Source organism: Phyllostomus hastatus, unplaced genomic scaffold (assembly GCF_019186645.2).
Source record: "Phyllostomus hastatus isolate PE091 unplaced genomic scaffold, TTU_PhHast_1.1 phas_scaffold_345, whole genome shotgun sequence".
Classification (NCBI taxonomy): Eukaryota; Metazoa; Chordata; class Mammalia; order Chiroptera; family Phyllostomidae; genus Phyllostomus; species Phyllostomus hastatus.
This window is the reverse complement of record NW_025334024.1, coordinates 758,611-782,936: the sequence shown is the minus strand read 5'-3', so window position 1 is coordinate 782,936 and position 24,326 is coordinate 758,611. Positions and strand designations below refer to the sequence as shown.

Sequence of the window (24,326 nt, the reverse complement as noted above, 5' to 3'; positions counted from 1 at the left end):
ATGTATTGAAAATACCTGTATCTCACTTTTTTTTAAGAAAGAGAGAGAAGGGGGAAAGGAGGGAGAAAGAGGGAGAGGGGAACATCAGTGTGAGAGAAAAACATTGATTGGTCGCCTGTCATACACGCCCTGACCGGGGACTGAACCTCCAACCGAGGCATGTGCCGGGAATCTAACTGGTGACCTTTCACTTTGCGGGATGAGGCCCAACCAACTGAGCCACACTGGTCAGGGCTTACCTTCATTTTTGAAGGAACTTTTTTTTTTGTAGTGTATAGAATTTTAGGTTCACATTTTTTTTTTCTTAAGGATGTCATTCCACTGTATTCTGGCCTGCAAAGAAATCAGCTGTGTTTCTCATCTTTGTTCCCTTGTGATGTGTCTCTTTTTCTCTGGCAGCTTTTAAAGTGGTCTTTGTCTTTGATTGTAAGATGTTACTCAGTATGTTTTCTTTAATGTTTATGCTCCTTAGGTTTGATTGATTTGTGGGTTTATATTTTTCATCAATTTTGGAAAATTATCAATTATTTCTTCAAATATTTTTTTCTGCTAACTCTCTTTCTTTTCCTTGTGGGACTTAAATTGTATACACACATAGACTGTTTGGCATTGCCCCACAGGTCACTGAGGGTCTTTCTTGATTTTTAAAAAGGCTCTTTTTTTTCTCTGTGCTTAAATTTGGATGTGTTTTATGGATCTCTTCAAGTTCACAAATTATTTCTCCTGTAGTTTGATCTGCTATTAGGCTTCCCCAGTGAAATTTTCGTTTCCGATTCTGCATTTTTCAGTTCTACACTTTCCATTCAATTCTCCCCTCTCACAGTTTCTATTCTGTTGAGAGTTTCCATCTCTTCACTCACATTTTCATTTTGTTTTAAATCTTTCTTTTGTAATTTCAACATCTTTGTCATTTGTGGGTCTGTTCTATTGACCAGAGCTTCTTTTTTATTTTCTAGTTAAACTTTCCTGCTTCTTGGAATATTTAATAATTTTTATTGTATGCTAGACGTTGCCAACCCTGCGTTGTTGGGAGTCTGGATTGTGTTGTGTTCTTTACAGCAGGAGTGTCAACCTCACTTTCACTGGGGGCCACATCAGCCTCGTGGTTGCCTTCAAAGAGCTGAATGTAATTTTAGGACTGTAAAAATGTAACTACACCTTAGTAGTTTAGAGAGAGCTTGGCACTGCCGCTGGGTAGAAACAAGGTGCCAGGCCAGACAAAACAAGGTGGGGGGCTGGATTCAGCCCACAGGCCTTGTATTTGCCACCTGTGTTTTAAAGGGTATTGAGTTTTGTTCTGGTAGAGAGGTTACTGGAAGCTTGGCTTGATCTATCAGAGCTTGGTTTGGGGCTTTGTTAGGGCAGGATCTCAGGATAGCCCCACTCCTGAGTTCTGAGATGTTCAGTGTGGTCTGTCTGCTCCAGCTGTTTGGACTGCACAGTGTACCCCAGCACTGCATCAGCTTCAGACTCTGCAGTCTACTTGCAGCCCTTAGTGGTTCTCTGCCAGGTGTTGCAGAGTCCCGCCTTGCATATTACACCTTACGATGCAAAGACTCAGGGAACACCTGTGTAGATTTCTGGGCCAGCTCCCTACTCTCAGTACTCTGCAAATTGCAGTCACCTCAGAACCCTGACTTCCATCTGTGTTTCCTCTGCTGTTGAGACCACTGCACTGTATTGGAGCTCTGCATCCTCGTGCTGGTCTTGGAAGGGCTTCCAGGCAGAAAGCTAGGGTGAATGTGAAGCTGATTGCTGTGCAACACCCGAACACATTTGTAGCACATACCTTGTCCAGTTCAATGGTTATTTGTAGCAGGAGGGTAATTGTGACACCCACTGTTTTTATCATGGCCAGAAGCAGAGACCCACTATTTACTTTTGCAACCTATTGCCTTCCATTTGCAATGTCCTCTCTGAAAACACCCCAGTTCTGTCAAAGCCCCTCTCATTCCTCTGGACCCCATTCAGATGCTCCGTCATCAGTTACTTTCCCCTCCATCCCTTTGGGGCGGAGCAGTCCCCACACTGAACCATATCACAGGTGCGTGGTTGGCTGTTTGTGCATCTTCTTCTGGACAGTGAGCACCTGGGAAGTCAGGGTCTCTTCACAGTGCTCTGTAAAAACCCTTCACAGTGTCTGGCCCATTTTAGCTTCAATAAATGTGGGTTCATTTAATTAATTACTAAAGCAGAGGAAACTGCTCTCCCTCTACCACTGACCTCTCAGAGCAGACATCGAAAAGAGTGAGGCTGAGAGTCCTTCACTACAGGAGAGTTAGCCCCTTTGTTTTTATATGAGGTGATGGACCCAGGGAAGTTTGATGATTTATTCAGTTATGTTGTTCATCTATTCATTATTTAACAAAAAGTTTTCAAACATCAACCATGTGCAAGGTGCTGGGGCTAGAGATAAAATAGTTTGCCTTGAAAAATCTCTAAGACTAAGGTGAGATGGGAGAAATAGAGGAAAAAATAAGCGATGTGCATGCTAGCTGGGTGGCTCAGTTGGTTGGAGCATTGTTCTGTACACCAAAACAAAAAGTTTCCAGGTTTCAGGTTCTGTCCTTGGCCGGGGCATGTACAAGAGGCAACAGATCAATGTTTCTCTCACATTGATGTTCCTCTCCCTCTCCCTCTCTCTCCCTTCCTCTGTCTCTAAAATCAATGAACATATTCTCGGATGAAGATTTTTTAAAAAGTGACATCTACCCAGGGACCCTACAAGGTCCATGGAAGTCCATGGAGGGGCCTCGTCCAGTCTGGTAAGGACCTGGAAGTTCCTCTAGAAGAAGGGATGCTAGAGCTCAGTTGTAGAACACCTAGGAAGAGGAGCAGGTGTCGTGCCGCAATAAGGAGAATGGACTTAATCCAATGGCAGCGAGGAAGCACAGAAAGCTTCAAACCAGGGTAGTGTGGTCAAATGTATGCATGCCTCCAGCCGCCATGGCTGAAGGCAAAGGGAGCTAGGAGGTGGGGGAGCACTGGGAGCTCTTAGGGCAAGGAGCCACGGGGGTGGAGAGGAGAGGGTAGGCTCAGGGGGAGCAAGATATAAACAGGAAAGAAGATCCACCCACTGGATGCCAACTAGCTGTCCTCAAGCCAAGGCCAGCCCCAAGGGCACAGGAAAAAAGCAGAGCTTCACAACTTTTCATTCAACACATGTTGGGGTGAACCTACTGTGTGCAGGTACTCCATGTGAACAGAAAGATGTTTTACTCTTGGGGGCCACCTGAAGAGACCAGGGCTCACAGACACCTGATGTCTTGCCCGTTCTCACAGCCCAGCTGACTCAGCTGGGGCAAAATGCAGCCCCTGACTCTCGTTGGGTGCTCTGCTGTGCACTCTCTTTGGGTGTCCAACCCCACACTAGAGGGCTCAGCAGAGATGATATGCAGTCAGAACTCCACACACATGCTTGTATGTGCACACATGTACACATCCTCACTGGCACATGTGCATATATACAAATATACATGCACATGCTGTCACACGTGTATGTGCCCGCATGTGTATATGTATACACCTTATGCACATGCACTCTCACATGTGTGCTCACATCCCCATGCACATGTGCATTCACACAGGTGCTCACGCACTCATTCATACACACATATATGTGTGTACCCAAACATACCATGGTCACATGCGCATGCACATATTCATGTGCACTCTCTCATACGTGAACACCTATGCATGCCTATTCATGTACAGACTTATGTATGTACATGCACACACACACTCCTGTGCCTTTGTGAACACTCTACAGTGCATGCACATTCTTATACATATACACTCATTCCCACAAATGCACAAATGCGCACACATTTCACACGCTCGCACACATGCACACACTCGCAACACGCTCATAGCCACACATGTGTGCACACATTCCCACAATCCCACACCCACATGCATGCACGACACACACAGGTATGTGCACACGTGTTTACACATAAACACATGTGTGCGCACACACCCACTCTGAGTTCAGGTGGAGAGGAATCATACAGGGAACTTCCCTGGCCCCTGAGTCTCAAGAAAAGACTCTCAAGAAGGCAGTGGAGGCTGGGTTGGCTGTGGGCACAGGGTGGGGGGAAAGGGTGGGGGTGAGGGGTGGTGCACATGGGGAAACACCTGCCAGGTGTGGGTGCCCACATACATATGCCAGGCCAGCTCTCCTCAGAGACCTGACAGAATGTCTCACAGTGAAGCCCCCAGTTCACCGCAAAACAGCAGCACCAAGGCCAAGTGCACCCTGCCTGACGGTGGCCACCCCTCTTAGGAAAGATGGTAAGAAGGAGTGGGTCCCCACAACCTTGTCTGGTCCTGTGCTTTTGATAATGGAAAACAACTTTGTTTTGACTACACTCATCAACAAGAGAGGGACAGGAACCCTCACAGGTCCCCCTCAGCACGTTCCTTGACCCAGGGTGACTGTGCTCTCGGCCGCTGGTGTGCCTGCAAACAAGCACCCTGCCCAGCCCTAACCCTGCCCCTCCCCACACCCTGCTCCCTATTCCACCTGCAGTTTCTTCTCTCCCTTTTCTCCTCTTTCTCCCTCCACTTTTGTCCTTTCCTCTTTCCCTCTCCCTTCAGACCCACCCTCTCTTCCTGCAGCAACAAAGAAACCGACTGTCAGCCACCCCTCCATCCCCACCCCACGGCTCTCTCCCAGAGACACTGATGCGCAGACCTGTTTATTAACTTGCCAATCTCCCTCCCCTCTTCTCCCCTCCCCTCCCTCCCTTCCCCCTCCTTTCCCTTTGCTTCTCTCCCTCCCCCACCCTCCCCTCTCCCCTCTCCCCTTTTCTTCTCTCCCTTATTCTTTCTTTTTCTTTCCCTTATTCCTCTTTCTCTCTCCTGCACTTTCTCTGTTTCCCTCATTCTTTCTTTCTCTCCATCCTCCTCACCGCCCCCCCACCTCTTCCCTCTCTCTCTCCCCTCTTAAAAGGCAAGGGGAATAGAAGTCAAGATCTTCTCTTGGCGATAATTATTGAAAAGTTCAGTGCAGAGACAGACAGCAATGCTGTGAGGAGGAGAGGAGGGGGAGAGAATATTAAAATGCATGTGCACAGCTTGGCTTTGCAGCAGATGTTGGCATAATTAGAGAGGAAAAAATTATGAAATTAATTTGTGGTTCAATGTAAATTTCAGCAATGGGGGAAAGCTGGGCTCAGTCACCTCATGTGCACAGATAGACATGCACACACGCACACACGCACACATGCACACACACAGCACACCCCAGCTGCTAGGGAAGTGGTAATTGTCAGAACCTATCCAGGGGGAAAGACTGGCATGAAAAACAGGGAGGAAGGAGGCAGTGGCAGGGCGGGGGATTCCTCCTCTTAAAGACACAGGTGCTCAGATGAGCAGGAGGAGAAATGCCCCTCCCCCAAGGAGAGGGCAGGAGCTTGGAGGTGCTGTCCAGCTGGTCAGGGTTCGAGCTCAAACCCTCTGTTACCACAACAGCCCAAGGAGGGCACTGCTGCCCTCAGCTTGGGAGAGATGCACACACAGCTGGGTGCTGCCTCTCACCCTGCGGGGATCCCTGCACCACCACTGTGGCAGCTGTCCTCTGACTACAGGGCACAACTGCTCAGGACCATCAGCGTGGTGTGATATTGCTTCATGGCAGGTCAGAAGGGAGAGAAATGCGCTCTGGGGGTGGGGACAGCAGTTGAGCTGGTTCTGGGGCTTCAGTCAGCCATTCGGGGTAGGGCAGAGCCACCTAGGTGCAAAGACCCTGTGAACAAATGCAGGGAGGCCAGATCACACAAGTCTGGGGACAGCGTGCTGTCACTCATTTTGGCTGGTTGCGAGGTGCACTGCGAGGTGGGTGCCCAGCCAGAGCAGTGTTCTGGTTCAGGGGGCACTAGGGAGCCCCTGAGCAGGGGGAGGGGTGTGAGCACACCCGCATGCTCCTTTCACCGAGCCTCCTAGCTTGGGCTGTCTCCTTCTCTCCTTTACTCTCCCACTTGCCACCACTCCTCACTCCGCCACCTCGAAGAGACTGCAGCAGGCAGATGTGGCAGAGGCTCCACCTCCTGTAGCCAGTATAAGCTGGGCCACCCCATGAGGCTGTCCTCTACCAGGCTGGGCTGGCTGAGACCCTCTGGGCCTCAGTTTACCTATCAGCTCAGTGAGGGCTAGGCAGGCTTTCCACCTGCAGCCTGAGTGCCCTAAGCCACGCCAGAGGCAGGAGCTATGGCCCTGGGGGCCTCTGCCCTTCTCTCTGGCTGCCATCATGGCCTCCCCTAGCCTACAAATAATAAATTATTTGTAAATGCAGCACCTGCCACCTTATCAGTGCGATCCTTACCCCTTGCTAAGGAATCACCTCGCAGCCCAACTTAGGAGCTGCAGTCTGAGCCATGGACCTCCAGGGCCCTGCTGCCCACTTTTTGTGGCCTCTCTATGCCTCTAAGTCTTCCTGTCACCTCCCTCAGTTTGGTCATTCCCAGCACATCCCTTTGAGGTGCTCTGGTGGCTGGCCCTGAGACGGGACATTGCACATCATGCCCATCACGCGCTGTTCCCACCCATGAGTGCCTCTCCTGGGTGGTGCACTCTTAGTCACCACCTCTGCCTCATCCTGACTCATCCAGATACAAACCCTCCATTGGCCTGGGTCATCCAGCGCTTTAGTTCCCCAGGCGAGTCCTCATCCTCATCCAGGAGGCCCTCCATGACCATCCTCCTAAGAGCAGGCCCTCATCCTGCATTGTCAGTGACATCTGCGCCACTCCCCACAGGGTCATGGGCCGCTTTACACAGTGCAAGTTGCACTGCAGGCCCAGGGCTCATGCCTGCAGGATTCTGCTTTTGCTCTGCCTTCTTGGGAGCCATGTTTGCACATGTTGAGACACATTACAATGTCACTGGTTCTCCTGCAACCCTTCTGGGCCCTGAGGAGGCAGAGAAGATTGGCCTCCCCGAGACTGACGCCTTGGGGTCCAGGGGGTGCTTATCTGTGGGCATCTGAGCAGTGGCTCTGCAGGCGTCCAGCTGTGGCTCCAGCCCAGGTCCACAGGGTGGTTGCTGGTTGCAGAGTCACCCAGTAGTGGTTTCATCACAGCACAGGTCAGCGGTTAAACATGGCCCCAGGGAGACCCAGGCAAGTGCAGCAGAGACAGCTGGGTGATGGAGGGCCTCCACGATTGGTCCTGAGCCATTCAGCTCATGGGGGCTGGAGCTGAGGCTTTATGTCAGGCCATGTGGACCCAGACCCTGCCTGCTGCCTCCTCTGGATGGGGACAGATCTCAAGCAGGGCTCTGGGCAGATGCCGGAACCCCTCCTGAGACTCTCCTGGTAAATCAAGTCCCACCTGCAGTCAGGCCTCAGCCCTTTCATGGCCTCTGGCCCTGCCGGGTGGCAGAGCTTAGTGCTCTTACCACCACTCCTCCTCACCCCTGCCCTGCCCGGGATCAGGGTGCCAGGCGGTGTCTGGTCCTCTCCAAGGTGCTGAAACAATACCGAGCTGGAGCAAGGGGCCTGGGAACTGGGAGCATCGATTTGCTTCCTCTCTTACTGCCTCTTATCCCTGCCCGCTCAGCAGAAGGCTGATGCCACTTCCCCATTCTCTGATCTTGGCTCCCAGGGGTGAGGACAGGAAAGGGCAGATAGTCCCCATGCTGCTCTCTCACAGGACAGAACTGTGTGACCCAAGATTACATCACCTGTCGGAATCTCAGTTTCCCCTGCTGTCTGGTGGGAGTAATACCACCTACTTCACCCAGATGCCACAGAAGGAAGGATGATAGAGATCGGGGTTCAGGCTCCTAGACGCCCCAGGGGTGATGTTTGCTGCTCAGCTCTGCAGCTGGGGGGCTCAGCCATCTCCCCGAGTGCAGCCTGAGCTCCCTCTAGTCCCTGGCCAGGGAAATAGCCACTCGTCATTGTTACCCTGGATTGTTTCATTGTTTCAACCCCTTGAGACTTACATCCTTACTTATAAGTTAAATAAGAAGCTGCAGAAAGGGAGGTTGAGGCTGGTGAGGAATGTGTCCGCGTGTCTTGTCCATCTCGGGTGGGAGCCTGTAGCCTTTCTGTGTGCGTGGGCATGCCCTCACTTGAGGGTGAGCAGGGACAGGCTGTGTGTAGAGGAATCAGGGTGCCGGTTGGGTCGTGGGTCTGTGCATCCGTTCGTGCATGTGTGTTTCTGTAGACATGCATGTTCCGGGGTTATTCCCAGCAGCCCCCGCCCCACTCCACTCCCCAGCTCATTAAGGCTCTCCCATTATTCTGACATTTGTGCACATCACGTACCAGCAAGAAGTAATTTACTTAGAAGAAATTAAAAGTTCATTTTAATTGAGCGCACACTGCAGTATGCAAATGAGCACATTATGCACCCGATGCAGAGACAAAGCTATAATCAGCGGTTAACCCTTCACATGCTGACTTCTCAGCTCCCGCGCTGCCTCAGCTCTGGGGGGTGGGTGGTCCTGCCTTAAGGAGGTCTTCCTCTTCCCAAGTAGGCGGGGACTGGCCAGGCTGGGAGGGTCACATCCCCCCAAGCCCTCTATGAACTTTTTCCAGATGTTGACAGCAGCCTGAATGCCCTCACCCTAGCCTCTGAGCCCACCTCAGGCTCCAACCAAGGCCCCAGACAGCAGGGACTTGGCCTGTCCTTGGGATCTCCGTGGGGGTGGCCTCGTCCTGGCTGCCAGCAGCCCCGGCCAACAGCAGAGAATGCCTGAGGCCTGACGCTCCTGTCCCGTCACAGAGGGAGGGCTTCAGGGTGCTGAATGCTGAGGACCCACCTCCCGGATCTACGACCTGGGGACCAGCTTCCTGTGTGCACTGTGACCCCGTGAGACACAGGGATGGTGGCAGGCTCCTCCAAGAGCTAAGCGCGTCACTGCAGCCCAGTGACTGGAATGGAGCAAGTGCAGGATCCTGGGGTGGTTTGTAGGGCCAGTCCCACCACATAGGCCAGGGCTTGACACCCTTCGTGTGCACCCACCTGTCTGCCACCATCTACAGCGGTGGCCCGGGAAGTTCAGAAGGGACATGCGTTTGCCCAAATGATGGAGAAACCTCTAGAAACAAAGCTGGTGTCTGTTCTTGTGGTCTCCATCAGTGTCCCAAATACCCCTAGTACCGGGACTCCTCTAGTACCCAGGGAGGGATATGCCAGGTTCTTCCCCAGGGCGCTGAGAGACCCCCCAACAGGTATACCTCTCCCTTCCTTCTAGAAGATCAGGAAGTCTGACAGCCTCAAGGACAAGCGGGTTTTAGCCACGTGACCGGTGCAGTGCACAGCCTCTGACCACAAGGGCAGTGTGGTGTGCAGGTGAGGCCCAGGGCAAGTCCTTTCCTGCGTTCACCCTCCCCCTCCTCCATCCCCTCCCTCTGCCTTTTCTCTGTGTCTCTTCTTTGGTCCTACTGTCTGATGGCAGGCCAACACCTGTTTAGCCTACCCAGCACACCCCAGGATAATGGGGAGCTGAGCAGTCTCCCCACTTGTCTCCCAAAGGGGCTTGGCCCTGGGCTGGAAGCCAGGCTCCCCCTGGAGCTTCGGTTGGTCCCTGGGTGGTTGTTTTTACATTGGATTTTCTCTACCTGTCAGACCTGGGATTCTTAATGACAGTGAAAATGAAGCTGGTGTGCAGATGTGAGCTGACAGCCAGCTGCAGGAAGCAGACAGATTACCTCCAGACCCAGCCCACATCACCCACGGAGCCAAACAAAGGAGCCATCCCGGCTCACTTGGATGAGCGGGGATGGCTGGGGGCCGAGCAAGCTGCTCCTGCTCCCCTGCCGGGAAGCACCCGTGCAACCAGTCACTGTTCCTTGAGGGCCGTGTCCACACGCGTAGGGGCCCACACCCCACTGGCTTCCCTCCCCTGGAAACAGCCCCTCACCTCTGCCCACGACTCAGCTTTTGAGTCCATTGCTTTTTCCCTGAAGGAAGAGGTACAGGAGTGGGCGGCTGTTACCCCGCATGAGATGGGAGGGAACTGGGCTCTGGGACATGACAGTCAGTCAGTGAGGCAGTGACAGTGGTCTGGACTCACTGGGCCTGGGTGGGTGGGCCCAGGAACCTGCATCCTCAGCAGGTGTTTAGGGAACTCTGTGAGGGTGGCTGGGACACCCTGCAAAGCCCTGTGGACACACTCCCTCAATGCCACCTGCTGACCCTGGGCCTCCTCGCCGCTCCGCCCTGGCTCTGTGCTTTGGGCAGGTTGTGCCGCCGTGCCCCAGTCTCCGCTACACCTCAGGCACACATCTTGGCAGCTTAACCAAGTGTGTAGGGAGGGGCTGTGCAGCGGCTGTACGTCCCATCTCTATGCCTCACCCCCAGCAGAGGGGTCTACACTGAGGGCCTGGCCAGGTCAGGGGCATCCAGGACTTGTCCAGCTCTGACTCACTCCCACCGGCCTGCTGGTTGTTCTGCAGCTCTTCCAAGCCAGCTTCACTGGCTGGACATGTGTGTCAGTGCCTGCTGGCACTGACTTCACTGCGTGTGTGCTGTGTGCCGGAACATACATAACCCCACTATAGGCCTCCCATCTGGGCCATGGGGCAGGCAGTGGTAGAGCCCAGGCCTCCCAGACCCCAGCTCTCTGACCCCACACCCGTGATCTCGGTCACAGTGTGTTGCTGAGCGAGGGGGTGGGCAGTATGTGGGGCGGATTTTGCATCTGGTGCAGGAGGCCAGCCCTCCAGGTTGCAGACCTGAGAGTGTGCTGTTGGCCAGCTGCCCACAGGTGTGACAGCGGCGGAACAGCTTGGACGGAGTAGGACGCCCAGGGGTCTGTGGCCCAGACCTTCAACACTGACAGATACACAGGCTCCTTAGTGACCTGCGTATGGGGTGTGGACTAGCCCTGAGAGGGGGAGTCTGGAGCTCATCTAACTCAGGTAGCAAAGAGCAACTCCGGGAATTCTTAGGGCATGCGGGAGAGACCCTGTGATTGATTAGCAATGTCTGTCCTGGGTCAGGATGGGCCAGGCCTCTGGTGATGCTGAGAAACAGAGTCTTTAAGAGGATAGGTGTGTGGCCCAGACTCTGCTCTGTGGACTCTGGTGGCCATCTGTTTGGTCATCCTCTCCAAAGCCACATGTGTTGTGATCCATGCCCACAGCCCCCATGGGTCCTCAGGGTGCCGCATCAGCTGCCCTCCAGCCCCCACCTGGCTACTTCCTGCATGGGGCACACCGCCTCAATGCTAAGGAAGGTGGAATGCTCCTCGACCTGCTATGGCTGAGGTGTGTGTGTGCACTTTAGAAAGCGCTTTTTGTTGTCCCACACGCAGCTTGTGCTCCTAGCGTCTGCCGGGCTCTGACAGTGGGCTGCTCTTACCCAGGTCACCATGCGTGGGGCGAGCATGAGCGGGCTCCCCGCAGCTCTCCTCCTCTGGTCGTCACCAGACCCCGGGGGGACGAAATATGGTGCCTGTCTTCACGTCTGCCGTGGCGAAGATCAGGCCTTTGGCTAGAAATGCTGCTCCCGTTACAAATCGTCTCTGGGGACACAGAGCTGCCCGCCTCGCTGTGATGCATCATACTTTTCTCAGAGGCTGCTGCTGTGCCAGTGAGTGAGAATCTCAACCGCAGCACACGGTGGCATCGCCTGAAGACACAACCCATGCCGACCACATCGACATTTCAAGGTGTGTCATTCCACCCTACAACAACCTCAACGTTATTGTTGTCTGCCTGGCAAACCACACAGAGGCTCAGAGTGGTTTAGTTGTTTGCCAGGGCACACGCCTTGCACAGTCTGTCATCAGGGGCCTTTCTTTCCAGCTTCTGACACCTCACAAGCCCTGAATCTGGTCAGAACAAAGAGTCCAGGTCCCCAGACAGTTCCCTGTGCCCTCTGCCTCCCAGGCACTTCACCAGCTCCATCACTTAAAAGACATCCTTCCCTGCCAGTAAGAAAACTCCTCCAGCAAGGACCGAAGCAAATGCTGCCTCCTCCAGGAAGCTTGCCTTGACTACTTCACCAGAAGCTCGTCTTCCTCTTTGAAATTAAAGGGCTCTCATCATTGCCTAAACTTCTGCTGGCCTAGCTCTGGAGACAGGGGAAGAGGACATCAGTGAGTACCCCCCACGGCCCCCACCACTGTGCTGAGACTGGCTTTGATGTGCTGTGGAGATTGTGGAACAAACAGATGAAGATAAGGGGAGGCTAGGAGGACCCAGGTATCTCCAATTCCTGAAAACCATAAGTAAGGGCCAGCTGAGAACAGTTTGCAGTTATTAGCAGATTTATTCCCAGTGCCTGTATCATCTGGCCCCAGAGATGCCCCCAAGTGGAACCTGCAAAAAAAGCGGGTACTGCCAGCCACCCTGGAGGTGAGACACAGCAGGAAGCCTGGGTGAGCTTTGGGTGGGCTGGTTGAGCCCTCATCCCACCCTCTTTCCAAGGCTCCAAACAGCAAACAGGAAAGAGTTAAGTCCTCTGTGAGCCTCTGGAGAAAGAAGTGGTAAACAATTTTTCTCTCCCTCGGCTAAATTAATATGCAAATTCCTAAACCCCCTCCTACTCCCTTACCCTGCCTTGAAATTAGCGAGGTAGACTGCTCAGCTAATTATGCATTCAAACGAGCAGGCTGCGTTCTCAGAGCTAAGAGGATGCTGAAATGATTGTGAGAAGGTGGAACTGACATTCGAGCATGGTCCTTCTGGTGCATCCGGAGCCGCTCCCGTGTGCCCGGCAGATGTGACCCGGCAGTGACCACCAGTCACCCAGGCTCAGGAAGGAGGTACAGGGTCCCCTCCACACTCTGACCCCGGCAAGGGGAAACCCTGACCACCGCCATCCCTGAACAGAGACCTTGAATGGCCAACCCCCACATTCTTCTCTGGAAACAAGAGTCCCCCACAAGATCCCAACGGTGCCCGTGGGCAGGACGAAACAATGGCCCGGAGCCGGGCAGGGTGGGCAGCTCTGCTGGACGAGGTCTAGGACAGTGGTTTGTGCTGCGCTGGATGTGCCCTGGTGCGGCCCCAGAGGCCTTCCTGTGGGGTAGGCAGGGGTGGGCTGAACACGTGCGACCCTCACCCCCAACTCCCTCTCAGTGGTGTGCCTCTCACGAGCTGTTTTATATATTGTGGTTCTAGGTTAAATTTCATTCCAAAAGGTGTCTCTCTGCAAAGGAGGAGTCTGAACAGCAGGAAAGAGGAGGGAACAAAGACCTCCTGGGCACCAGGGTGGATGGTGTCATCAGGAAGCAGGGAGGCTTGGGAGCTAAAGACGGGCCAGACCACCCCTGCCCCAGCCCCCACCCGGCACCTATACACACACACACACACACACAGTCTCTCTCTCTTTTCTTAAAGGGCCCCTTCCTTCCTCTGCCAATGAAGACTGGGCTTTCTGCCAGGCGGTCCCAGCCCTCCTGACCCATCCTTGCAGCCTCCTACTGTGCCCATCAGCAGCCTCACCTTCCTCACCTCCACCTCAGTCACCGCCCTGGGCCAAGCACCAGACCTGGAGCCCCAACCTAAGCCTCTGTCCCTTCCCCCCGGGGTTCCCTAGCCCACTTCTTCTGAGAAGACTTGTGATGCTGAATTTTTTCATGTTGAGTGTGGGGTTTAACACCCTGCAGTCTGACGGGGTTTCCCCAACTGGTCTGCAAGCCCCCGCAAAACAGTGCCTGTGCTGAACTCTAACAACCAGAGCCCTCAGCTTTGCACGTGGAGGGGGGTGCAGGCTGCCCATGAAGAGGCCTGTGAGACGACTGGTTTGGTGCCCCATTCTGCTGGGCACACTGGGAGCCACAGAAGAGGCTTCTTCTCGCTGGCCTCAGCTTCCCCTACCTGCACTATAGGACTATTGGACTAGGCACTGTCCAAAGATTCTTTCTTATGTAAAGTTCTCAGTCCAGGGCTCTGTTAATTAATGTGTCCACCTGTCCATCCATCACTCCATAAGCCCTCTGGGTGCCCAGCACTGACCTCAGGAAGAAGAGTTGGGTGGGGTTCTGAGGGATGGGCAACTCCAGAGTGACCCTCCTCTCCACAGAGAAGGGGAGTGATGGATGTAGGGAAAGCAAGGCCGGAAGGCACAGGTGCCCCCAGCTCTGCCTGTCATGGGATCTTCGGTCCCTCCGGTCCAGTGAGAATCATCAGGGCAGGCAGACACCTCTGCCCTGGGCACCTGCCTTTTTTCTACCTGCCCCAGGAACAGCCTAGATTTCCAGAGTTAGGAGGGTCAGTCCAACAGGTGGAGGGTTGACATTGAATGTCCTTGGGTGCAATAAAGTGGCTGGCCTCTCCCACAAAGCTGTGATGTGTGATCCAGCTCCCCCCTCACACCCAAGGCAGAAAATCACCAGTCAGACAAACAGGGTGGGATGGGGCGGGGAGCCGAGGAAGACGGATTACCCGGGAGGAGCTGGGCGTCTCAGAGCAGCTAACGTCACTACGGATCAATAAGGACCTGCAGCTCTGAGCAGCGACAGTGAGTAATAAATAAATAAGACAAATAGGCAGAAGGGTCAACTGAGCCTTGTGGGGAAGGTCTTGGGAGGGGGCAGAAGCTCAAGCCTAGGGTAACAAAGGAGACAGGAGCTGGGGTGTCAGCCGAAGCCCCCAGGGAGAGGGGGCTGGAGAGTGCAGTGTCCAAGCCTGAATCCCTTTCTGGAGCCCAGTTGGTGATCAGCCCCTGAGAACAGGCAAGGCTGCCCTCGCTGTTCGATACCACCCAGTGAGACAAGGATTCTGGATGACAGGATCCAATGGCCGGCTCCATGGGGCCACACAACTGATCCCACACCAGACCGTACCAGTGCTGTTGGATGGGCCCAGCAGTGGGCACTCACTGGCCACTCCAGGCGGGACCCCTGGCAGGGCAGAAGTGCCAGAAAGCCACTCTTTTTGCCTCCCGGGAACCAGCCTCCTCCCAGGAGGTGCAGGTCTGGCCGAGTCAGGGTTGGGGTGTTTTGTGCCTCTGAGGGTGATGCATGGCCTCGCTAATTCACTGCACACGGCTGTTAATTCTGGCGCAGCTGCTGCCCCCGCCCTCTAGGCGTTCAGTAACACCAGGCTGCAGAACGCGCTGCAAATTAACACCATTTGTTCTGCAGAACATGTTCTATTTCTACACTACACGCATAGCTTATTACCTCACCAGCAGCGCAGGAGAGGGGCCACTGGGCCTGGGGGCGCTCCCCCGAGCTCACCGCCTGCAAAGGGAGGGCACTGATACTGGATCCTTGGACCATGATCTTTGGACAGCTGCGGTCCAGCTCTGGGGGTCATTCCTGTGGGAGGGTCCCAGCTTCTGTCTACCCATCCTGGTGACAACACCCAGGGCTCCAGGCCTGACACCCCCAGGCTGCTTCGTCCCTGCAATGTCCAGCTTTGTGGACTTGGGCAGGTGCCTCCACCTCTCTGAGCCTCGCGTGCAGAGCCCTCGCACCTGCCTCCCAGGCAATGGGACAAAACCACTGGGGCAAAGCTCCAGCTCGACTCCCAGTGAGTGGCTCTCTTACAGAGTTTTCATCTTGTCCCTCTAGGTGACAGTTACCAAGGACAGAGCAGGCAGTTACCAAGCCCCGTTTCTGACCCTGGCAGGGTGTCCTAGAGCGGGTGACTCCCTGAGGGCACCCAAGGGACACATGTCACCTGAAGAAGCCTATGGGGCTGGACTTGGGCTTCCCTGTGGCCGCCACCTGTGGACCGGGGACAAGGCTGTGATGGACCCCCACACAGTAGGCCTCACTGTTTCCCTGCCTCCTGGGGGACCTCAGGGGCAGCTATTTGTCCCCACTGCCCTCCTTCAAACCAGGGAGGCCCTGGCTGAGCAGAGTGACCAAGTGAAGGAAGCACACCTGTGAGTAAGACACATCGACAGGCCCCTTTCCCTCCTCCTGAGCTCCTCGAGCCGCCTACTCGTGGGACTGCACTTGGCCACTCCAGGTGTGGGGGCCAGAGCAAGGCGGTGCTTGGAAGCTTGCACACTGCACCCCGTTCCCCCAACAAGAGTCAACGGGTCCCTGCAGGGGGCCTGGGTGGCCTCGATGGCTCCTCAGGAAAGGGTGGTCTGGTACAGAGTTCAAGGTTCCCGAGTCCCTCTCCTTGCCAACAGCACCAATGGTTCCTAAAGGCAACTTAACTGGAAGTTTCCTCTGGGCCCATGCTCCCCTGTCCCCTTTGAGGGCGGACCCAGAGGACAGGGGGCCGAGGGGTTGTGTAAACCCAGGGCTGCTGAAGTCAGGGGCCAGCCTTGGCCGAATGGAGTCTGGTCACTACCTACTGGCATTCCCTGAGGGCAGTTCGGGCCAGCCACCAAGCCAAGAGTCATCCTTCTGTGAATTCTAGTGAACTCACCATTTTACAGATGAGTAAGTGGAGGCTCAGAGGGGACAAAGCTCACACAGCAAGCACAGAGCTGGGGCTTGAACTGGGCCCGGCCAGCCCCGAGCTGTGCACTCAGGGTCAGCACTGCCCCCCGCCCACAGAAGGTCATGTGCTCCTTCTGCACCCTCCACCACTCATCACCACCCTGCCCTGACTGTGAGCAGAGCGCTAAGTGAACATGGGTACCAAGTTGCAGAGAGGGTTTGTGGCAACCACCTGAGCTCTGGGTGTGCTACCCTCACCCTCCTCTCCTCTCTCTTCAGCCCCCACCCTTTCATCCATCAACCCAGCCATGAGAACCACCTGAGTCTCACCTTCCCGGACAGACACACCCCACGGATCCATGAGGAGGGAGGAGCAATGTGGCACCTTGGAGCATGAGTCAGATTCAGAGAGAGAAGGGTAGGGCATGCAAGTTCAGTCATTGCCTGAGCAGAGGTGCAAAGGTGCTGGCTGAAGGGCTGGGGTGGGGCCAAACAGGAGGGTGTAGGCAGCCAGCATCAGTGCCGTCAGGGATGCACCTGGCACCATTGGTGAGCGTCTGCCCAGGGCTCACCCCAGCAGGTGGCTCTTAGCTGGACACCCACAGGCATTGACAGCAGGGCTTGGGCCTGCAGTCCCAGCCACCAGTTAGTGCACTCATTTCATAGAGGGCTACAGCAAGACCAGGGAGCCGGGGGCAGGGCACAGCACCCCACTCCCCCCCAGGCTGGGATGTGCACATGTGGAGCACCTGGCCCACATGTAGGAGTGGTCTGCACAGTGAGGGGGCCTGGAGAAGTGACCCTGCCAAGGCCCCTCACTCAGCTGGCCCCAGTGCCAGTCCCCAACCACAGCCTCCCGCCTCCCCATACTCACTTTCCCTAGGCATGGCTGGGGAGTGGGCACAGTGACTGAGACCCTGTCCATGCATTTCAGAAACCTGGGAGGACACCTGAGCTCACCACTGGCAGGCTGCAGACCGTGACCGGGGCTCTCCTTGGGCTTCGTGAGGCCCTGGGGGATGCCCAGCATGACTGGAGCATGGAGGATATCACATGTGTCTGGCCCGGAGCCCAGGGCTGGTCCATTTCCCTTGGCATTAAGAAGCCCAATCTCCACATCCAGAAACAGCACGTAGTAGGCTCTCAGCTGACCCCATACAAATAGATGAACAGAGGAATGGAGCATAGATGGACAGATGGGTGCCAGATGACCGAAGTGCCAGTAAGAGCTGCTGGCCACCACACAGCAGGAGGGACTTCGGTTGGCTGTGGGTCAAGTCTTGTTGGGGTAAAATGGGGCCACTGGAAGCTCTGGATCCCTTTCCTGCTGGGCCACAGAGTAGGATGACTTGGCACCACACAGGGTGACCAAGGTTTGGAGAGGACAGGGTGGGTGGGAATGGTCAGTGCCTGCTCACTCCTAGGACCCTCTGGGAGGTATGGGAGTTGCAGCGGCTTTTCTGTCAAGAGGCAGAAAGACTTCATGAATATTTCATTAGGGAAGCAATGTGGCGGTCGAGGAACATCTGGTGGGGCTCTCCGGGGAGCTGGAAGCCCGCGCAGGAAGCAGGGCTGTGAAATTCGGAGGTGGCATGAGGGGCTCCTGGCCCCCACCACCGAGGGCAGCTCTCTCCCTGTCACACACTGGCTCTGGTCGTCCGCTCCAGTTCTGGGCACACAGACCTGCCGTGGGGGCAGCTGTGAGGGTGGGTCGTGGGTCAGCTCCCTGGTTCCCCGCACCACGGCTCCCTGTGCCCACTCTCCCCACCCAGGCCCGTGGCCAGGTCAGAGCTGCTCAGAGGAGAAGGTGTGGGGTCTGAATTTTCAGATGAGGCCACAGCCTGGGGCGAGACTGGGACGAGGGGCCGCCCAGGGAGGCAGAGGAGCCCACTTGGGCTTGATAGGCTTTGGGCCGTGGAATGAGGCTGTGGCTGGGGCTCTCCTGCCTCTCATCGCTGGAGGTGTGGTGGTCAGTCACCACTGCCTGCAACCCCTCCGGTTCTAAACCCCCTGCTGAGTGCTCAGACCAGGGCTCACCTGGAATAGGGCAGCACCTACCCTGCTAGTGGGGGTGTCGGAGACAGTGACGGAGAGTCCTAGGGGCTGGGCCAGGAAGGACCTCCTCCAATCTCAAAGACCTGAACAAACCTGTGCCGGTGCCAGGGCACGATCCACGGGACCCTCCTGGTCCACACCAGCCTACGTGCCGAGGGGTGCCCACCCACTTCACAGCCAACCAAGCTGAGGCTCTGAGACCTTAGGTTGGCCTCTGGTGTGCAGACCCTGAACTCAGCTCCTGGCCAGCACCCAGAGCCATCCCACTGGCTTCCAGGGGCTGGCCAGGCTGGGCCTGGGCACCCTCTTTGGAAGCCCCATCACCTGCTGGTCGGGGAGGACAGCCTACCACTGAGAGCCTCTGCTCTCTGCCCGAGTAGTCTTGTGGCTGGGCCTTGGCCTGAAGCCCCAAAGCACCTCCTGTTCCGTCTCCACCTGCCTAACTCTGAATCTTGTGTTCCCTGTGACCCTCAGCACTGGGCCACCCCCACATTGCTCCCCCTCAGCCAGCGCAGACCTTGGAAGCTCCTCACTGGCCTCCTAGGCTAGGCTCCTTGGCCTTCACACTCGTAGCCCAAACCCCTTCTTACTTGGCAGAGCTGAGACTGGCCACTGCCCAGGGCATGAGCCCCAGGGGTCCATGCTCACATCCTTCCTTGCCACAGGCCCCAGGTGTCCTTGTGTGGTACCTTCTTTCTGGAGCTACTCTGGCTGCTCCGAGCATCACACAGTACAGCGTCCAGCCTAGAGTCCTCTGAGCGGCAACGGTGTCCCTCTGCTCCTGTGCCCCCAGCCTAAGGCATAAGTCCCTCTACCTTTTGCCTGATGAGCTTGGAGGCTCCCTCCCACCTCCACTGTGGATCTTGCCCAGGGAGGGGTGGCTTGGCACCGTGGCTGGAAGCACTCCACATGAGCCCTCTTACTACCACCTCCCGGCGAGCAACAAGCCCATGTAGCCTCTCCTGCTTCCTTGGCCCTTTCTGCCCAGCAGGGCTTTGTCTTAGGAACACCCCCATGCACGGCTCCTCCCCACCCGGGCAGCTTGCCCCCGTGCCCTCGGCAGCTGGGCTCCTTGGCACAGCCGCCTGAGCTCCCTCTGATGGCCACATTTGGCTGTGGTCCCACCGGTCTGCACACAGGCACAGCCGTGCCAAGCCAGGCTGCAGGGCTCTGGGCAGATGGGAGGGAGGGAAGTCAGATGCTTCTCCTGGGATCTCCCAGCCCCTCCAGGTGCCACCCTCCAGCCCTCCTCCCATCCCCACCTGAGTCCCTGGGTTGGACTGCAAGAAGAAACAGACAGACATTCAAGGACGGTTTGGGGACACCATTCCAAAAATGGGACAGAGAGGACCTTGCTCTAAGAGCCAGCAGGGCATGGGCTGGAGGCGATACAGCCCCAGGAGCCCAGAGGGAGGGGCCCAAGCACTAGAGGCAGAGGCGCTGCTGTGCCAAGGCCCCTGGGTATGGTTGCTGTCCCCTCAAACCCCGATGCTACCCACACCCTGCCAGCCAGCGCTGCTTTATTTCCTCTGTGCAGGTGCGGCTCCTACACTGTATGAAGGGCTCCCGGCCACCACACTTGGCCAACGTGGGCCCCAGGGTGGTAGGCCACCTCCTGTGCCCATGGCAGCGCACAGGGAGCCAGAGCGGGGGTTGAACATGCTGGCCCAGAACCCCGCTGCACACAGCTGTCCCTTGCAAGCTGCCGGGCCACATCACCCACACCCAGGCCAGGAGCCAGCCACCTGCCCAGAGAGCCCCGGTCCACCATACCTGTGCCTCGCTGGCCGCCACTGTCCACCTGCTCCCAGCTGGGTCCTCCATGGCTCCGCTGCGAAGCGGCTGCTGCCTCCCCAAGATGGGCTGCTGGCGATTTTCTGTGGTTTTTGTTTATGGGTTTTGGCCCCGTGAGCCCACGGGCACCCAGGAGGCACCTAGCCCGCTGTTCGTCCATGGCAAGCGTCCATCTTCCCTCCGTGGCAGCTCTCACCTCTCCCTCCTCCTGTCCCCACAGTGCCAGCTCAGAGGCAACTGGCACGGACGGAGCCCGGCCAGCCTCTCGCAGCTGGGTGTAGCCACGCTTTTTTTTTTTTGTATTTTAAACACACACACATACTCGCACATGCACACACACACATGCCAAGCCCCCCGCCCCTGACAACATGCATCCCTTCTGTCAGGAGCAGCCCCAGCCAAGAAAGCCCAGAAGCGGGCGGCGGCAGAGAGCCGGGCTGCCGAGCAGTGGAAACCCCAGCCCCGAGCCCGTCCCTTCCTCTCCCATCACCCTCCTCTTACGTAAGAACTTCACATTCGTGTTGTACTTCGGAGCTTCCTGATTGGGTCCACCTTGTCACCATCCTGGTCTTCCGCCCGCTCTGGCCCCAGCCGTCCTGGCCTCCTGCCCAGCCCCCAGCCTCTGCCTTTCTGCTCCCGCCCCTTCTCTAGGTGTGTTTATTTATGGGGTGCCCACTGCAGGCCACACACTGAGCAGCCAGCTAGGTGGACATGGGCCTGGCCTCCTGGAGCTGGCAGTCGAGCCAGGGATGTGATTAAACACGAGGGCTATGAGGAGGCATGCTTACGCTGTGACGTACAAGCCTGGCTGTAGCCAGAGCCTTGTGCAGAGTCTACCTGAGAGGTCAGGGCAGGGTCCCAAGTGGACGAGAGGGTTAAGGCCAACCTCAGGCCTGGACAGACATACAGGAAGAGGCCTTGGTCAGAACTGCAGCTGGGAGGGCAGCAGGGGGATGGCACCAGCTGCCTGCTCAAAGCCGTTAGCACCCTCTCCCTCACTTATACAGTCCCAGTGGGTGAGCGCACCCTCCGCCAGGTCCCTGGAGCAGGAAGTGACTGATTCCAAGGATGAAGAAAGACTGGGGGCAGGTGCCCCTGTCATGTGGCCCCCCTCCCCCTCTCTGCTCTGAGTAAAGGCTGTGTAAAGGCCTCAAGGTGGAGCCAGAAGGAGTGGTCTGGGTGACCCCAGGAGTGACCATTCCACAGACTTCCCACCTCCTGCCTTCTTGTCATCCAGGAAAAACAACCCTGATTGCAAGCCCCCTTGCCAAGCCTCCCGTGAGCCTGGCAGGTGACCGTGACCGACATCCTTGCAAATGCAGGTGGGAGGGAGGCACCCGTGGAAGGGTGTCGATACAGCCAGAGGGCAGGTGTGAGGGATCCTCTCAGTGTCTGGCTGGGCCATTCTGCTGTGGTCCACTTGGAAACACCAAGGCCGGGTTGACTCTGGGTCAAAGGTCACCCCAAGCCAACTCACCTGCTGCAGATGGCCTCGCCTGAACACTTCCCTGCAGCTGTGATTGGAAGGGGTGGTGGATGGACCTCTGGGCTCTGGGTGGTGGGTGCCTCTATCTTCAGGCATCCCTTTGCTTTTCTGGATACTAATTTTTTTCTTACCAATTACTCTAAGGTCTTGACAACCTTAATTATCTTCAAAACTCCTTGAAGTGCTCCAAATGGACAAGAAGGGAAAGCCACCACAGGATGCTCATTCTCCCACGGGGCTGAGACCCAGTGACCACAGGGAAAATTCTACATTGAATAAGTGCTGATTTTCGGCACTGAGTCAATGCCCACCCAAGCTCCAGCTGCTGCTGGTCACAATTGGCATTTAGGCTCTGAGGTGAGCCCCATCCCAAGGGCAACCTCTGACCTCTAGGCCACTGGACCTTCCTCTCTGTAGGGTTTGCCCAGGCCGCAGGCTAGAGGAGGTTCTAGATGGAATGGCCTCACCTGGAGGCGTCCTGACCCTTCAGCCTTGCCTCCCCGAAGCCCCTCCCACCTACTGCCTCCCTGGGCCCACTGGGCCCCCTTTCTCCTCACTGCCTCCTTGCTGCTTCCGGAACATTCTGACAGCTCCTGCTGAGGTACCAGCTATTTCCAGATGCTTCTCCTTCATAGGGCCCAATGCCCCTTCTTCATTCAAGGGTCTCTCACATGCCTCCCCCTTAGGAGGTCTTCCCTGACCATTCTTTTTTTTTTAATCATGGTAAAATACACGTAAGAGTCACCACAGTCACCATTTGAAAGTGCATCATTCAGTGGCATCTAGCACATTCCGTATTGGGCACCCACCCCCTCCTAGTTCCACAGCACTTCTATCACCCCAAAAGGAAATCCATTCCCACCCCCAGTCGCCCCTACCACCCCAGCCACCACAGAGCAGCTTCCTGTCTGTGGAACTCTGAGTGCTGGGCATTTCACACTGGTGGAATCATCCACACGCAGCTTCCCTCTCTGGTGCAGCGTTTTCACATCTTGTCCATGCTGTGGCTTGTGTCAGAGCTTTCTTCCCTGTCCTGGTAGCTGATTCGTCTCTTTTTTAAGTGGCCGGGGCTGCTTATCCTCCTCGTAGGCTCCTGTGCTCTCCTTCCACCAAGAGGAAGGCTCTCCTCCGGGTGGAGGGCTCTGCCTCTCGGGGAGCTGGGCTTGGCCCATGCTCCCTCCAGGTTAGCCAACCTCAGGATTCAGCTGGGGTGGGCCAAACTCATCTGAATTAGAAGAGAAGCACTTTTAGAAACAGAGGATGCTCAGCTCCATGAGAAGGGCTGTGGGCATGGCTTAAGGGATGGGAAGACTTCACATTTTCCATGAGTGAACGCAGAGACCCAGGCTCAGTTGGGTTGGGATGGTCATCCTATGCCAGTCCATCCCCCATCAGCTCCCTCCGCCCCACCAAGCTCTGTTTCCTGCATCCTGCAGGCACCTGACGGGCTGGAAGCACTCCCGGGGCTGCAGCGGCACCCAAGGTCTATGGCCAATCTGCTGGGCAGGGACACCTGCTGCCTGGCCTCGGTGGTAGGAGCCAGAACTGTGGTGGTCTCCCATCTCCCTGCACCCCTGCCCATTCTCAGCCACTGCAGAAGTGAAGGGTGGGTGGCAGCAGAACACCCTGCTAAGATGAAATAAAAGGAGCTCACTGATCACTGAGCTGGGGAGAGCCTATGTGGACATAGGGCAATAACAGACTAGGCGTCCAGTGGGGGTGGGACTGGGCACACTTAGGGCAATGTTGGGGGAGGGCAGCCACAATCTGACCACAGAGCTACACCAGGCACAGAATGACCCCAAGCCCTGTCCCCCTTGGATGCCTGTGTGTGAGCCTGCTGGTGGCATAGCTGCCCCCACACTTGCCCACCCCTCAGCCTCCTTGGGATCCACCCATCACCCTGACAGATGGGCTGAGACAGAGGACCCCCAGCTGGGGTCAGCACCTTGCTGCCTGAGAGGCTCACGCCTCATCCATCACTGGGGGCTGCTGGCAGGGCAGGCCGCAGCAGCTGTCTGAGCCATCCAGGTGCATGCCTTTAGAGGCTATCCAGTGGGTACCAAGTGCTTCTCTCCCTCAGCCCCTCCCCAGACAGGGTAGGTGGGTGGGTGGCTGAGCCACACCTGCTTCCCTTGGTTCCCAGAAAACTGGCCAGGTGCCACTTTGGCAGAGGGGTTTCTTTTGGTGGTCGGGGTGCAAGAGAGATATTCCCCAGAGTGCCCTGGCTTACCTACTGCTTACAGCTCTGTAGCTGCCCGGTCCCAGGGCTGTGCAGTGGGCAGAACTGAGAGGTGAGGGGGAAGGGGCTGTCCACATTCTGGTGACTGCAAGTGCAGAGATGTGCTGGCCAACAGCCTCCACCCAGATCCAGTTTCTCTGAGGTGCAGCCTTATAACATTGCACCTTTTGTAACCTTTTGTGCCTCATTTTCCCCTAGCATATAATGATGTTACTCCTCACAAGTTAGGTGAGGCCTCAGTGGAACTCCAGACATAAGTGTGGGAGCAGGTGAAAACCCCTGTTTTCACATCTAAGTGCAGGATGGGCCGTGAGGGGTGTGCCTGCCTGCCTGCCTGCCATGCGCTCTCGTGAGCATGCATGGGCATGCCCCGGAGGGTGTGCCTCTGTGGCTGAGCACCTGGACAGTGTGCCTGGGTCTTCCTTTCACATCCTCTGCCCC

At 56.2% G+C, this 24,326-nt stretch overlaps 1 long non-coding RNA gene across 1 annotated transcript in view; it reads right to left on the bottom strand.

Moving 5' to 3' along the window:
• The window catches only part of LOC123805716, a 34,984-nt gene extending 14,398 nt beyond the window's left edge, over nucleotides 1-20,586 (bottom strand). The window contains exon 1 of the long non-coding RNA XR_006783355.1: nucleotides 20,137-20,586. This is a non-coding gene — a long non-coding RNA (uncharacterized LOC123805716). The remainder of the gene's footprint in view (nucleotides 1-20,136) is intronic.
• Between the last annotated feature and the right edge of the window lie 3,740 nt (nucleotides 20,587-24,326).